The sequence below is a fragment of the Patagioenas fasciata genome, chromosome 2, assembly GCF_037038585.1.
Source record: "Patagioenas fasciata isolate bPatFas1 chromosome 2, bPatFas1.hap1, whole genome shotgun sequence".
Lineage (NCBI taxonomy): Eukaryota > Metazoa > Chordata > Aves > Columbiformes > Columbidae > Patagioenas > Patagioenas fasciata.
In genome coordinates this window covers 153,049,148-153,065,693 of record NC_092521.1, presented here as the reverse complement: position 1 = coordinate 153,065,693, position 16,546 = coordinate 153,049,148, and the positions used below count along the sequence as shown (strand labels likewise).

The window sequence follows — 16,546 nt, the reverse complement described above, 5'->3', positions numbered from 1 at the left end:
CTTAAGGTCATATGTGATTTGGCTTGAGGACACATCACATGTTGCTTTACATCAGAAATGGTAGTCTGCCAATTGTAGGTATAACTAACAGACTGGAAAAAAACCCCAAACAATAGCTTCAAGTAGCCTCAAGCCAAGTTGTGGGTAGAATATTAAATAGACTACATCTTTCAGAGTTTATAAAGAGAATTTAATCTGTGGCTGGGGAGTGGCTCCCGGCAACCTGAGGGGAACACTGAAAGGCTCATTGGCTCGTGATGCTGAGATCTAAACTTTGGATAGATTGGGCTGTGTGAGCCTCAGGAGTATTTCCTGGGCTTTCACAATTTATACTCAGCCTCATAGCTCCTGTATGCACCTTAAGAAAGAGAGAGGATGGCAATTGCTGATGTGAGGTTCATCAATGGTCCATGACAGTCTGTTCTGCCCTCAGGATTAATAGGTTAATTGTGCACACAAGATACTCTCTGGGGATCCAGGAGATTTGGATTCAGTTACCAGCTTTGCTGTGGATTCTGTGGAGTCTGCCTTCTCTTGTCTGCAAAGTGGGGGTAAAGAACAATTCCCTTTTCTCCCTTGTGTCATTGAACGTAATGACTTCAAAGAAAAAAGAAACTCTTCTGGCAAAACAGGCTGTCACATCTCAATGCTGCTTGGAACCAAGAAACACTTGCAATAGAATTCAACAGGCACTATGGAGAACTCAGTGTCAATCAGACAAGGAAAAACAGCATGGGATTCAGGGCAGGACAAGAACAGAATGCAAAACCAGGTAATAATAATAATAATTTATGTGCATATAAAGTCAGAGAAACGTAGAAAAATAGAGTGGAAGTTACCCCAACAATTCTTAACCCTTCCTGGTTCTCCAAAATTTTTGCTGTTCCCCATGGATATTTGTCTAGGCTGCTGTCAGAGGAACCTATTCCCTCCAGCAACACCACATTTCCATGCCTTGTTGATGGAAATGGCAAAATGTAGCATTCGGTGTCTGGCTAAAGTCACTGCTCACAAGGCCTTCTACCCCACCACAGGACGAATTTCACTTTATTTCATGGATTTGATCTTGATGAATCCATTCTGAGTGCTATTTATTTCATTGCTATTGATGAAAACATTTCCAGAGGATTAAAATTAACTACTATAAGCCAAGATCTTGCCTCTTTTTCACTAATATGGATCACAGTGGTTACCTGGTTACAGCAAAGACTGATATAAAATGTATGCAATAAATTTAAGTCTTTTGCCAACAGTTGCAACCTTGTTGAGCTGTGAAGCAGGGCGTTCCTTGGCCTTTTTCTCTCTACAAGTGAATCTATCAAATGGTTACCTCTTCCTCTAGCTGTGTCTTCGAATCTACTTCTTGATGTGTGCTAGGATCTTCTTTGTCTTCTGCTCAGGTAGGACCTGCATGTTCAATGGTTCATGCATTTTATCAGCCATATTAACTTGTCTAATAGAGATGCTACTTCTCCATATGAACTCAGTTTCTGTGGTGCTGTAGGCCACCACCACTTGCAAAGCTACCATGGTCATGCCCCCTTTTGAGATGCTCCCGTTTTGCTCCTGTCTCTCTCTCGCCTCAAACTTTTCTCTCTTTTTCAGAATGTATGCTTAATTTACACAATATAGATTTCACTTTTTAAATTTCCCTGTAGCACCCAAACCCACTGTATTAGCCAAGGTAGTCACCACTACCCTAACTGGGTTATTTGTCCTTGTGCCCTTACCATCACTCATCTGAAGAAATGCCAGCTCTCCTTGGGTTCTTCTCATTCTTCCCACCACTGGAATCCATCAAGCAGTCTTTTTCTCTATTTATTTATCCACAGATATGCAGTCTCTGTGACATACTGTCAGAGAAGTTCTGTTCATGTCCTGGGGGTGTACTTTTTCATTACTGTTCCCATAAATTAAGAAGAAAATCCAGACACATGATTGAAAAATGTAAATTTTTTGCTTGTCGTCATTAGAAATTCCATATAGACTGGGGAAATTTTCAGCCTGAGTCTTAAGGATGAACAAATAAAAGAAAAATTAAATATATAAAACAATGTAGCTTGTCAAACCTTCTGGCAAAGTTTAATAAACCTGAGTTACTTAGACGCATGTTTATCATATATTTGTAGGAAAGTGGTATATATCAAAATAGTAAAATTTACTTGCATTCCTATAGAGACATGTTGTAAGGTTGGAGAAGAATGTCTTAGTCAACAACTGTCTTTTGCTTTCAAAAGCTGAAATATGTTCTCATATAAATAAAAGAACAAGACAGTAAACAAAGGTTATTTGAGTGGAGGAAAGTAACAGCTAATCCAGGAGTTTGATTTTTCATTGCAGAGAGCATTTTACAACTTTGAAGTTTCTTTCATTCCAGAATGAATATTGCAAAAGAATCCTAATTGTAAAGAAATACAAGACTGTTAAAACATCTCATGCTAACAAATATGAAGACTTTGATTGAAATAAGGTTTTGGGAAATGGTTATATTTTATAATACAGAGAAAGAATGATGACATTAAAATAGAAAAATGTTCACTGTTATTAAAATTATATTTTCATTTTTTTCTTCAGATGATTTTTTTTAATTGAAGGCCAAAAGTATCCTCAAGACAGTTAACTAAAGTCAGTATTTTGCAAGAAAAATCTTTCCACTGGAAGACTTCCAGACAGATCTCCATTTCAGTTCTGTAGAAAAGATAATTGATTTTTCCATCTAGTTGTAGTCTATCAGATGCATTTAGATCTGTATTATGCTGCCTGTTTAATGTGGGTGGCATATTTTATTAATTTTAAAGGACAATTTCTTGTTTCCAGTTTTCTCCGTGAAATTTTGCTGTTACTATCCACAACCTGGCACACAGATTTTGATGCTCTTATTCTTGCTCTCGCACTGTGGCATGACCTACCTGATGCTTTTGACTACAATTCTGTTTGGGTGACAGCATGCGCATGGACAGCTAGTCTGGACTATGAGAACATGGGTGTTCATGGCTCAAGATGCTACGTGGTAGCCACTGTGTGTGCTCCAGCCTCCAGGCCCTCTTGGTGGCTGGCCACAAAAGGCAGCAAGATCTGGCTGTGAATCCTGAGGTGTAATTCAGCCCCCAGAGCCTGACACCTAAGAGCAGGGGTCTCTACGGGTGAAGGTGTCTGAGATCCTCCTACTTTCAGTGGTGATCCGGTCAATACATCAATGGAGGGAGAGCCTTTGGTGATCATGCATAGGCATCTAGTTGAATGCCTCTCAACCCAATTGGTGTATTGGCCAGATCACTAAGGACCATAGTGGGGCTTAGACACCAATGTCACCTGTGGGCACAGATGTTCCGATCTGTGACCTGAATCCTGCCTTTATCAAAGCAGTTGGATCTGGGAATCATGGATCTGTTGTTCTGCTGCAAACCTCACACACAACGAAATGGCCCAAACCCTTCTGAGAATCTAAAAAAGGAGTAAAAAAAAACCCTCTTTTTTGGTTCCTTTGTCGGATATGTTAACCAGGATCTGAGCTGCAGAGCTACTCTGGTGTGCTGGTTTGTCACAATAGTTCCCACAAAGATTCAAATCAGAACCGAGGACTGAAGAGTTAAAGTTGGTTCAAGGTAAGTTTCAAGGAAGTCCCAAACTTTCAATAGTGTATCAAAGTCAATATTTCCAGTCTTGGAATGCTTGAGAATCATTACAGGCCATTTTGGATAGGAAGAAGGACCAGTACAGCATGTGAGGGAATTTGTGCTGCCACATGCTTAAAAGTATCATCAGCCTTTCAACAGAGGACACAGCAGGAGCTTTAAGAGGACTGAAAAGGGTATTTCTTATTTCTTGTTCTCACTGGTTTGACTTTCTTTCCCCTTACCCTACAGTTCAACTGCTGTGCTGTGTACCAGCAGTGGTAGGAAGAAGGTAGCATCAAAATACCAAAATTCATGTGCCTACAAGTTATTCATCAGGCACTTTCCACTGGCTCCTCAGTGTTTCCTCAGTGGGACTGGCTTAGCACAGTTTTAAGGTTTCTCTAGTCTGAAGACGGACACAGGAAAATTGCTGAATGATCTGCAATCTGAACAAGCAGCCAGTAAGACGGGGAATATTTTCTTCCACTGCAATTGTAGAATTCACACATGGATAGTCTGTCCCACCAGATTGAGAGTTCTTCAAGAAAAAACAGTGCCAGTTATATGACTTTCGGCTACAAAGAGTCTCATTACACATCTGTCTGGACAAACTTCAGGTCTGATCTGGAAAGCTGAGTGATCATCTCTTCAGCGTCTTCAACATCATGCATGCCTATCCTACTTCTGGCATTTGCAGAATAAGCAGAGTTTCATGGAGAGCATGTGAGCATTCCCTTGGATAATAGTTTGGTGCCAGTTAGAGTTAATGTTCCCATATTTTTTAAGCTAATAAATATGTCCACAAAAGAAATCTTAAAGGAAAGTGGTTCTTTACTTGTTTTGTTACTCAGCAATTATGGGAAAAAGGATTTCCAGGACACCCACTGCAAGATGTCTGCATGGCAGTTAACCCAATGTTTGGTTATCTGAACAAGCCTTTTTTAATGACTAAGTGAATGCCATCTAACATTAAATTTGCAACTGTCTCAGCTGCTCTTTCATCGGCTGCATCATTACTATTCTCATGTCATTCAGTTGTAATGATGAATGAGAGACAAACTGTTTTATCACTGGCAGAAAGAATGATTGTAGTGCACCTAAAATCTGATGACAGTGTGAAGGTATGACTGGCTACTGCCTGAAAGAGAAACTGAGAAGTAAGACAGCAGAAGACTTTTTTGTACACACAACTTGCTGGAGAATTGCCAAACGAATGACAGGAAAAAGTTCTTGCATGGCATCACCACAGACCTTGCTCTGGGAAACTCCTTTCTAAGATATTATGAGCAGCAGGAACTACAGAAATTAACAAAGACCCATAATGGTGACTCAAGACTTAGGACACAGACAGGGTGGTTAACAAAATTCAAGTTATATAATGACATCTGGGGTAAATCTTTGAGTGACTCTCAGGTTGTTAGGAAGGTTAGCACTTCTTTTTAGGAAAGTTGGTGTCTGAAGGTGATAGAATATTGAAAACTCAGGCAGGAAGGACCTATCAAGAAAATCTCTGCTTTACTGAAAAACACCTGCACTCCAAGAGGAAAGCCATGTCCTTGATTAAAAGACAGGCAAGGAACTCAGTCTGTCGATATCTGCAAACACCTGTGCAGTGCATAGACTGCCTCTGGTATGCAGAGAAAAAGCACTGAATACTCAGCTCCCTGCCTGAAACATTCATGACAGCAAACTTTGTCACTGTATCATAAACATGATTCCACAGGTATTTCATTCTACTGAGATATTTGTTTTAATGAGCTTTTTCTAGAACTTTATAAACAGTCAGTATCTACTGAAATTTCCTAGCAAGAGCTTTGCTTCTTCTCAGCCATGTCCACATCATCCTCTGATGGAAATGCTCAAGACTTAAGACGATGCAATCCACTACATACTTTTGACTCTGTGTTTAACATCTAAGTACAACACCAGTCAGCGAGGGTCTCCAAGCCATACATCAGAAAGGAACCTGCTTAGCAGCTTCTTGCTGGGAATAAAAAAAAAAAAAAAAAAGAGTTAGTTACTTTTTTAAGCCGGTAATTAGAAGACCATACCCCAATGACAGCTGGTGCACAAAGAAGATTAGTAGGAAAATGTGCTTCAGTTACTGAAGAGCCAGATGACGCTTCTGATACTGTGCATGTACCAGCCAGACTCATCATCACAGAACGAAGTTGAGAAATGGGAACATGGTGATGGTGGAAAACTGGTGTTCCCAAATGTGGCAATTCCAAATGGACTTGGGAACACCAGTGAATTGTACATTTTTTTAATGCTGCTACACTGTAAGAGGTAAAATACATGACACACATTTCTTTTTCTGAAGAAGCTCTCTTCTTGTACCAGGTTTTGCTCATCCTGATTTTCCAGATGTGCTTGGTTTTACTTTGTTCAGCTAACCAGTGGTCTATATTATTACCTAGGGTCTGTCAAGTGACATATTTAGGCATATTCCTGAGATTCACTTTTTGGAAGGAAGAATGTTAAATTTTCCTGGTTTACACAAGGAAAGGTTTAGAGGGGGAAATGAAACACCAAATCCATTTTGCATAAGAAAAAAGATCCCTCTGCAAATTATCTTTACACCTTCTGTGCACCTTTGTGAAGCAGCTTTGTCATCTCCGTAGAACACAAGAAAGATGTTTTGTTAACAAGAAGTACCAGCCAGCACCTTCTTGCACTAAACAAGTCCTCCACCATGCAGAGGGAACAAGACAAAGGTATCCAGCTTCTTGACCTATTCGGCAGTGACTGTGGAATACTACCTTTATTCAGTGTCACCTAGTGAGTAGAACTGTAGAGTAGGAAGTGTTCGTGCTGAAGGCTGTGCCTACACACCAAGCGTTTCAAGGGGGTCTTGCTTTGTGCTATGTGGATGTGGTCCCATGGACTGAATGCGCCTGCTGGAGAACGTTCCCATTTATTTGAAAGGGATCCATTTCGCATCCTCCAAAACTTGTCTGTGATCACAGTCAAAGCATGGCACATGGAGACCTTTGCTTCAGAAGTCCCATCCTTGATCTGCACTAAGCTGCTGATAGAGACACAGCCAGCTCAGGGGTCTCCCACTGTCCAATTCACCTGGCATGGCAGAGACACTCAGGGAGCTGAAGGACACAGTGAATCTCCGCTTTTATGACCTGTCTGGCAACACTTCCACAACTTCTCACAGTTGCAATACTGACGGCATGATTTTCCAGCTTTAACAGCAATGGCCTCCAGGTCCATGAAGTCTGGATCTTTTTTATCCATTGAGCCCTACAGGACAACTGCAACCGCACAGAATACTAATCAAGGCTATTCCATGTTATACATCCATGTAAGGACATTTGTCATGAGGTGTCCCCTTGCAGAAACCAAGGGGCTATCAGCACAGACCCTGAGTGGAGGCAGCTGCCTGCCCCACCATCACCTTGAGGCCCACCAGAACCTCTGGGCAGTCAAGCCATGCCAGTTGAGACCAGACAGAGCAAGCACTCAGATGGTGACTGATTAAATAGGGGTTATGAAGTATCCAAGGAGGCTGCCAAAGTGCCTCATGATTAATCAAAATCTTAAAAAAATGCAGGGCATCTGAGTACTGCAAAATCTCACTCTGTTTTTCATCTCCCAGGAAGGTAAACGAATGAGCCTGCTCCACATCAGAATCTAATTGGCTTGGGAGACCCTGGAGCCAACAAATCTCATAGCTGTTCCCAAAGTAGATCCCTGTCTCTTTCCTACAGACTGTTTCTTAGCTAGTGCACTCTCTTCCCAGCTGCTTCTGAAGTATTCCCCTCAGCCTGGCCCCCTGTCCCCTCTGCTCCTGGCCATTGCCCACCACCTCTATTCAGTGGTGGCCCTGGGAGTCCCCTGTGAGTGCTCCCCTGTCAGATGCAGGGAAAAGCCCATTGCACAGTGGTGGCAGGTGCACAAATACACAATGGCAGAGGGACAGGACTCTTGGAAAGACACAGCATAGCTCAGGCAGGGGAGACAACCTGTTCTGTTAGGTTAATTTACAATACAATACTATACAATAGGTGAAATCCAGCTCTTCTCATTCAGAGATACTTCCATGCTCCTTCCCTTCTCTCAGGTGAGGAAGCTTGAAATATTCCTGCCTCTGTTACCTGAAATGCTCCCTGATGACTCCAAGCATCCCGGGTACAGGGCAGCGGACTGGTCTGCCATTTATTCCAAGACAGCAAGACCAGAGATCCAGCAGCCAGCATGCCTCAAACATAGGGGAAGGACAGCCAGGAGCTACTCTCAAATTAGGAACCCAAAAGCTGTAATTTTGGACAGGAAGACAGAGCTGGTAATACCAGTTTTATTTGTGCTGCGATTGTCTGAAAACCAGAGAGAATGTGACGCTCATGATGTTGGGGTCCTTTGCCTGGGGTCTTCTTTCACCCCTGAGTATTCCTCACAGTGCTTCAAGAAGCCTGCACTATGCTAATGACTATCAGCTTCTTCATTTTACATACACCTGGCTTGCAATTTGCTGAAAGTGCATGTTTGCTTTCTCCCCACCCAGGGCCACCAGTCATGGGATGCTGGAAGCAACTGGGAAGGCAGCTTGAATGTCGGCCGTCACCCAGGGCCAAGGGCCTTGTGCGGTCCATTTCTGACCACAGCTGGCTGAAATATCCTGTGCTGGAGTGCAGGGAGACACTGAGAAAGCTCCAGCACATATGGACTGAGCTTTATGCTTACACAGACTGGATAAGCAAGCACTGAGACAGAATATAGCATTTTTCTTTCAATAATTTAATTTTACATGTCAATGCACATGTTGGAAGATCTTCGGGCTTGTGAGTAAATGGCATATGCTTATCTGCGAGACCACAAACATCGATACAAACCTGCAAGCTGTGGCTCTGTTTGGGCTCAGAGCTGTAAGGGACAGAGCTGTGTTGCTCTGGAATCACAGGCTTTACTGTCTTTTTTACTTTTTGCTCTCCTGTGTGTTGAGCTTCCTATGGCACCTTCTCAGTCACAGCTTCCATGAGCACTCTGCTTGGAGTGCACATCATCTCCCCACAGAAATAGGAAAATGAAATGAAACAAAAAATATACGCTTTGCTGACGTTTTGTTAATCTGCAGAGGGAGCCAGACAGGAAATTTGTACGTTGGTCCTCACTGACACTGCAAATAATATAAACTCCTTATTTCCTCCACAGCTGGCTGGAAGCTCGGCCCCTTCAACACAATGAGGGGAAATGTAATTTTCTGTTTGTTGTATTGTCAGAGATTCTCATTTTTACAGCTGCTATTTCACTCCCTCTATTTTTTATAAAAGGCTCTTGTTTCTCCTCATATGCAGGTTAACTCCCAAAAACTAAACGTTTGGAGGATCTGCTGCAGAGTCCCCAGCTCTCACACCCGTGCCCACGTTGTGTCTGGGAAGAGCAGAGGAGCCGTCAGCCCGTGGCGCACCCCCCGCCCCAGCCCTCTGCCCCCGCTTCCCAGCACAGTCACCCCCCAGGAACTCCTCTGAAATATGATTGAAAACAATAATATTGGTAAGAGCTGATCTAGACGCACCTCAAATATTTGACCTATCATACAAATGCTTGTGGTTATCCCACGAACCATACTCCAGATAAATGTTTTGAATTGTCTGTTTCCAGGAACCAGCTCTCCAGGATGGCCCAGAGCAGCTTTCCCAAACACGTTAGCCACGTCAAGCTAGGCGGGCAGCTCTGCAACACAGGTCAGTCCCTGCCCTCGTGCCCTGACCCAGTTGCCTGTGTGCCCAGGGATGCAGGCAGAAGCAGGCAGCGCAGGCAGGGGCAGAGTGCTGGGGGATGGACGGGCAGGGACAGGCTCTGCCCTCGCTGCTGGGCACCCCGCAGAGGCAGGATCCTGCAGGCTGCAGTGCCAGACGCTGTGCCGGGGACAGAGACGGGCAGCGCTGCAGTCCCTGACGTCAGCCCATGGGACGGGCACCTTACAGGTCCTGACAGTCTCCCAGGTCTGTTTCTGTGTTCTCTTTAATACATGGCAGCGTCTCGTTATCAAAGCTCTCCCTATGGGAAACTTCCCACGCAGTAGAGTTTGATCTGGCTCACACCTAGGCTCCAGTCTGCAGACTGTTAACAGTAGCCCAAATTAACAAAGCCCTTAGTGCCTTATGATGATAACCTTCATTAATGAGAGTGGGCAAAGTATATAACTACAATAAGGCTGATATGTATACACTAAGGCAAGATTAATAAACCATTGTCAAGCCTGGGCTAAGTCAATAAAGTGGAACTGATTGGAAGCCAGGACAGCGAGCAGGCAGGTAATCATTAATCTGCATGTGTGATATTGAGTTTAAAGACCAGATGTTACTTGAAACCTGTGCAGATGCATGGGATGTGTAGGAGGGCACTGCAGCCGCTGCTACCTTATACCCCTCCATGCAGAGCAGGAAGAGCTGCATTCTTTGTGATTAACCCATCCTGAACTTTGAAATATGAGTCCCAAATATTTGCAAGAAAATTGCAACTAAGACAAAGGATTGGGGTTGGAAAGGTCCTTTGGGTCTACAGTGTGGGCCAAGCTCCCTATGGGGCTTGGGGCAAGTCCCTTCACCTCCTGGGACCTCACTTCCCATGTTCAGTGTATGATTCTACCCCAAACTTATTTCCTTTGCACGGCATATTTCCAGGGGGAGTTAACACTGCAGTTTTAGAAGGGAAAAACAAGAAGGCAAAACTAAGAAATACCGAACCCTAAAACTCAAAGTCTGAGGATTCACTTATTTCAAAGAGGAAGACCATAGCTGGTCCCAAAAGTAGCGAAGGTTTCCAAATTCAAAAGGAGGTTTTGTCTAAACATCTGAGTAGCACTTTGTTACTCAGCTTATACTCATAATTACTGTACGAGAAGGCACCATGTTTCCAGGAATCACAGCTTCACAGCTCTAAGTTTTGTATTTGGAAAAGAAGGTCTTATAATGTGAGGGCTTTAACATAGCTGTTTTCCCCAGGGTTGGTTGTAGAGTAGAATAATGCAATTTCCTTTCCTCTTGCCAGAGCAATCACCATGGTCTCCAGAGGACAGGGAAAGGAGGGTAGTGGTGCCCTGGGTGATCTGAAGACCCAGAGGTGCAGCGTGCCCACCCCACAGGCAACATGTTAGCCAGGGCAGATTACTTATTTTACCCTTGTGAAAGTGCTTTAACTCAAGAATAAAATATTGTTTTGCCCTCTACCCTGCTGCTCAGCGTCACTGCAGTGTTATCTTTCTTAAGTATAACAAACCTCCTAAGCAAACAGGATTGAAGCTCTGCTTCCAAACCAGGCTGGATAAGGAGCAAACGAGCTCAAGTAGGTGCAGTGGCCAGTTCATTGTCCTTTCTTCTGCTTCTGCTCCCCCCGATCCTTGAGAGACAGAGCTTGGTCCTTCCAATTTACAGCTCACCCTGAACTGAGTAAATAAGCTATTTGTCTTCTCATTTGCATGGATATTTTAATCACGTGGAGCCAGGACAAAGACTCGGCAATGTTTAAAAGCAGTGTGGTTTGAGTGGATCACTTCCCCAGAGCAGGGAACAAGTAGCCCTGCTGTGGCTGCACAGGGTATTCCTGTGTCACCTGTGTGACAAACAGGGCTGAAGAAGTCGATTTTGCAAGGTGGCAATGGCTGGACAGACTCTTTCCAAGGTGGGGGCAAACCTCCCCATCATCTCTCCAAAGAGCATGGCCCTGTCAGCAGCAGAGCTGGGAAAAGGGCAGGGAGGGAGGGAGGTGATGGAAACTTCCCATGGGAGAGTCACTGCAGAGGCTGAACAGGCTCTGGTACAGCCAAGCACAAGTAAACGTAGCAAAGTCAGGCCCAAGTGCCCTGGTTTGTTTCATGACAGCACCTTCGAAAACATCTAAAACATTTGTTTTCCTTTGTGCAGCCTCACATGCCACCACCCAGCACCAACAAATACAAGCTCCTTACTTTTTAAGCACAGCCTTATGAGGAAATATTGTTACAAGGAGCTGTGGCTCAAGCCTGGCATGAAGATAAAAACGAACACAGGAATAGCAGGCAAGTGAGAGCGTGTGCGGAATCGAAATCGCAAGGAGAAGCAAGGCCAGGAACAACTGCAATGGCTCCCAAGAGTCCCATGGGGAAAAGGAGCCTTCAGATACTAAGAAATTCATGAGACCTTCTAGGAAGAACTTGCTGTGGAGTTAGTAAGAGCTGTTTTATTACTCTCTGGACTGAAATGGCCACTAAAAATGAGCAGGTAATTTTTTTTTCTGAGGTGCAGTGAACTGTGTTGCTGCTGTTGCACGGCTTTCATGGAAAGGAGCAACAGAGCCTGTCCGGTGGGCAGGAGCCTTGGAGAGTTCACATGAAATGTGGGGCCAGCAACTCTGAGCACTTGGATACCTATCTGTTCTATTTGACATCTGAACAGCCCTGATGCCAGAGAACAGGTGTTTAGCATGCTCCAAAGATCACAGCTTCTGAAAGACAGCCCCACTTGTCATCCCCAACCACTAATGCTTTTTTGCACATCCTGGCCTTGGGTCTCAGCCTACTCCACAGACACTAGTGCCAGTATGGGTGGCTGAGAGGAGAAGCTGGTGGGGACATTGTGTAGTCCCAGAGCCATGGACTTTGTGGAGTTTAAGGGCAGAAGATCACAAAACAGCCTGTAGATTAGGCATTTAGCCAGTAAAGTTTTGCTTAGTTACTTGTCACTTGAGCCCACAGGCACAAATTAGACAAATACATGCAAATCCTCAGCAAACTGAGCTACTAATTACTGCCAGCAAAGAGCAAGATTCACCCCACCAACAGTGACAACCAGTTCTCCAGCCAAAACCTCCTGGCAGGGGAGCCAGGCAATGTCATCTTGATGTGGGGAAAAAGAGTTTCAGTGTAGCCCCAAATTAGACACCAGGTATGTGGACAGGGAAGACATCAAAGCAAGGGAATTCTCTGCCCATTTCACATCCTGTCTCCTCAAGACTTAGGAGGTTTTTCCTACCCCTGTGTCATGCTGTGGCTCCCTCCCAACATCCCTCTTGAAGTGCAGACAAGGAAATTGCTTTGCACCAATCCTGCCAGGGCTGTGCTGGAGAGGGAGAATTCCTGTTTCTCTTTGATAGACCTCCAGGAGATCCTGGTAGGTCCAAAATTTCCTTAAGCCTCTATTTTGCTCCAGCCTGATGTTGAGCTCCTGCTAAGGCCCTGGGAGCTGTTGCTGGAGTGATGACCTCAGCCCTTGTCTGAGCCACCACTCACCAAGCACATACATCCCACCCTGGGGCTGTCATCAGTATTTATCTCCATTTCCATTCGCAAAGAGAGAATGGTTTGAAGGAAGGGGAGGTAGAACTGCCCATAAGGTCAGTTGGACTGTCCATCAGCTATGGGGGTCACAGCCTCTTACCTGCACAGGAGCACGGGGGTTGTCCTGGGTCTGGCCACCAACAGGGACTCCCCCAGAGACCTCCCCGTGCCCCAGGCCTCTCGTGGTTGCAGACTTGGCAGCTGGCACTAGCTGGCCCCACCACACACATCTTTCCCTAAATATTATGTTTTTCAGGGTGTTGGTTTTAGCTGTTGTATTTGGCAGGTTTTCTTCATTGCCTTTAGCAGCAATGACTTACTGATAGGAGGGAAAATCTGAGGACATTAACAGCCCATTCCAGCTCCCCAACTTTGTCTCCTGCACATATATTTGCCACTCCCTTATTACCATGCCCAGAAATAGAGCAAGGTGATAATGGCTGGTGCTCAGGTCAGTATATATTTGTGTCTTTCTCATTGCAGAACATTTCCAGGATCAGACTTTCATTCTATGTTGTTTTTTTTTTTTTATAATATTCAGCAACTTTTTGTTAGGATAAGATGTGGGGTAGATCAAGAGGTTTGGATTTCCCTGTTAGGAGACACATACAGAGTGTTTGTCCCTCCTAGCACTGGAGCCTGGCATTTCAAAACTCTCTCTTCAATGCCAAAAAAGTAGCTACTGTCTCATCAGAGTTCAGATCCAGTGTTCTGCTGGTTTGTAAGAACCTCCATGGATATAATAGTTGCTCCCTGCCAATTTCTGAAAAACTTAATCTTACTTCTACAGCTACTTCTGAATGTTTCAGCCACATAAATACATGGTCAGAAGAGAGAGGAAATGAAAGCTGGAAGAAGATGGGAAATGAAGGAAATAGAAGATTGACCTCTTCTTCCTAACATAGTTCTTTGATCTGTGAATATGGGTTGTTATGCCAGCACTAGGCTTTGGGCTGAAGGTTTATAGCAAAGACGTTGTAAAACCCTTCTCCTATTCCGAGGAAATAAATACATAAATATACAAACATTGAACTGAGACATCAGACGCTTACCAATGCCACCCAGTGAGCTGGCTTTTATTCTAGACCATCTTTCTGTTCTGCATTTCTACATGTGTTTAACTGTGGGCCGCTTGGCTCCAAGGGGGACCATGACCTACCACTGCTACATGGATGGCAGAGTGGGGCCTCCTGTGCTTCGCATACTGAGCTTTGCTGCACTCACCTTGCCAAGTCTCTTCCAGAATCAGCCAGAAAGCTCCTCAGGGTGGAGTACATAGGGGAGGAAAACTCTTTGGCAGGGCTGATCTCTGACCACACTGCTTGGGCTTCATCTTACTTAACGCTAGTTGCTGGAAGGTAACTGCTGAGCAACTAGTCCTTCCTATTTCCATTCCCAGTAGAGCAAGAGAAGAAAAATGGAAGAAGAAGAATCACTTACCCTGGATCTTCATGACCTGGGGCCTCCCAGGAGGTGAGGTGAGACCCACCCTGAGGAGCTCTGTGGCTTTGCTGAGAGCAGAACCAGCCCTTGTCTCTCAATTTGTTCTACAGACCTTCATGTGCTCCTAACACAACCGAAACCAATGTCATCCCCTGGGTTTTACTCTGAAAAAGGGGGGCTGTACACAAGGGCTAGTTAGTCCCAGTTCCAGACCAGCTTTACAGGAATGTGGGGCTGAGTCCCCGTCAGGCCTGCAGCCCATTGTGCGCTGTGCACGAACTGGGGTTCAGCCCCAGAGACACCCAGAACCCCTGTCCAAGCTGCGGCTGCTTCCCAAACACTGTTTGAATTTCCAGGCAAGACGAGCACTTCTTGTACTGCGTGTAATATATACAAGTTACAGGATAATTTCTATCTCCAGGAACTCACAGTCTAAATTAAGACAAGATTGCAGTGAGAGATGTCACGAGAACTAGCAAGAGGGAGAAAGGAGGATGGGAAATAGGAACTACAGTCTCATCCTTCTTTTAGCACACTGTCCTTTTGTTTAAAGCAAACTTTCCCGTTTTCTAGAATGATCTCCCAGCACATCCTACTTCTCTCCTGTTTATCTCTGTCAATATCTGGTGCTTATATGGCATCTCTAGATATATAATGCATGAATTTTACATATGGTATTAATAAGCTGTGAGTATCTGCACAGAATGCTCACAAAGAGCACCTGATTGACTGCATTGCAGGAGGACACCTGGAACTGTTTTTTTTTCCCAGATGAACATACACAGGACATACCCAAGACCATTTTTTTCTCCACTCCTTCTCATCACACACATATTTTCTGGACTCAAAGTCTGGACAAGCAGAACATCGCAATGTCAACCAAGGGAAGATGTAAATCTCCCTAAGTAATTTTTAATGAAAAAAAACTATTGAGTTACTCTGAGTGCCATAGTTTCTGGGTGGTTGGCTTTAACTTCAGCAATCCACACTTAAAGGGAAATTTTACAGTCTTAATATATTCCAGATGCTCTCCTAGTCCCAGATGAAAGTTCTGTCATCGTTTACTGTTAATATTTTTGTCAGCAGTAGAATTTCATTGTAATACCCCATCTTATTTGTAGTTACTATTAGTCATGAGAGAAACTTCCTCTACAAGTAATCCCTGGGTCACTCCTTAAGTGTCCTGTCCCACTTTATTTAATTAAAAACTATTAACTGCTTGTTGTGTCCAAGACTTGTCCGTATAATGCATGTATACAATGACTTTTTACCTGATGAAAACCATTTGCTTCTAGCAGTTAGACAAAAAAAAATAAAGTTATACTCTGCAGTGACAACAGTTGGCTTTGTAACAGCTCTCCGGTGGAATGAAAACATGAGATTTGCTTTGAAAATAAACCTCCATGAACTTGGATCAACAACAAGGGATTTGAAGATTGGCTGCAAAAACAAGAAACTTATTTCACACTGCTAAACTTTGATCAGATGTTAGTTTCTCACGAGGACAATTGTATTTAAATGTGGCAATTTTGATCCTTTGTAGTGATCGAAGGTCTGATTACAGAGGGAAGAGGATTTGGAGGAAAACAATAGAGCAGATTATCAAAGCATAAGTCCTCTGGATGGACCTCTGAGGCCTTTCCTTATTCAATGAAGACCAGCTAGAGTAAAAAATAATGTCACTGTATGGTGGGCTCCATATTATTTTCAGTTAGTATGCAAGTTGGAAGCTGCTATGTTATTCTTTTTTCGGCACTGTCTCTAACGATTAACCTGGATCTTGAAAAATCAAATCTCTCTGCTGCTTCTCTTGCCTCACCACCCTCCTCACAGGGCTTTGGAGCTGCTGACAGCAGCTGAGAGGGGCCGTGGGGACACGCACGCTCCCAATGCTGTGGCCAGTTCCTGGGCCAGCTCCTCAACAGCAGCAGCACGGTTCTGCTCTTTGGAAAAAAGAGTCTTCTCTGGCTAGAGCAGTGGCAGAGATTAAGTTTGCTGTGTCCTGAGCTGCTGTGTGGAAACTTGATGAGGATGAAGCATGCCTCTTAGTCCTGGGCTGCATTATCAACATGAATGTACTAGGCTGTGAGCCATACCAATAGTGATCTCCCTGACATGAGATATTCCCAAGCTGGATCCCATGAGGGAAATGGAGCCTGTGCAGCTACACTGAGGCAAGAGGAGGTGGTTGCTGGTTTTGAGCAAAGTCTCTGCTGGG

The 16,546-nt window shown here is 44.2% G+C and overlaps 1 long non-coding RNA gene across 1 annotated transcript; it reads left to right on the top strand.

Moving 5' to 3' along the window:
- Positions 1 to 299: 299 nt before the first annotated feature.
- On the top strand, positions 300 to 11,633 carry LOC139827450 (uncharacterized). Its single transcript, XR_011737989.1, has 4 exons — positions 300 to 772; positions 8,924 to 9,122; positions 9,231 to 9,313; positions 11,495 to 11,633. It is a non-coding gene; the product is annotated as an uncharacterized lncRNA (long non-coding RNA).
- The last annotated feature ends 4,913 nt before the right edge of the window (positions 11,634 to 16,546 follow it).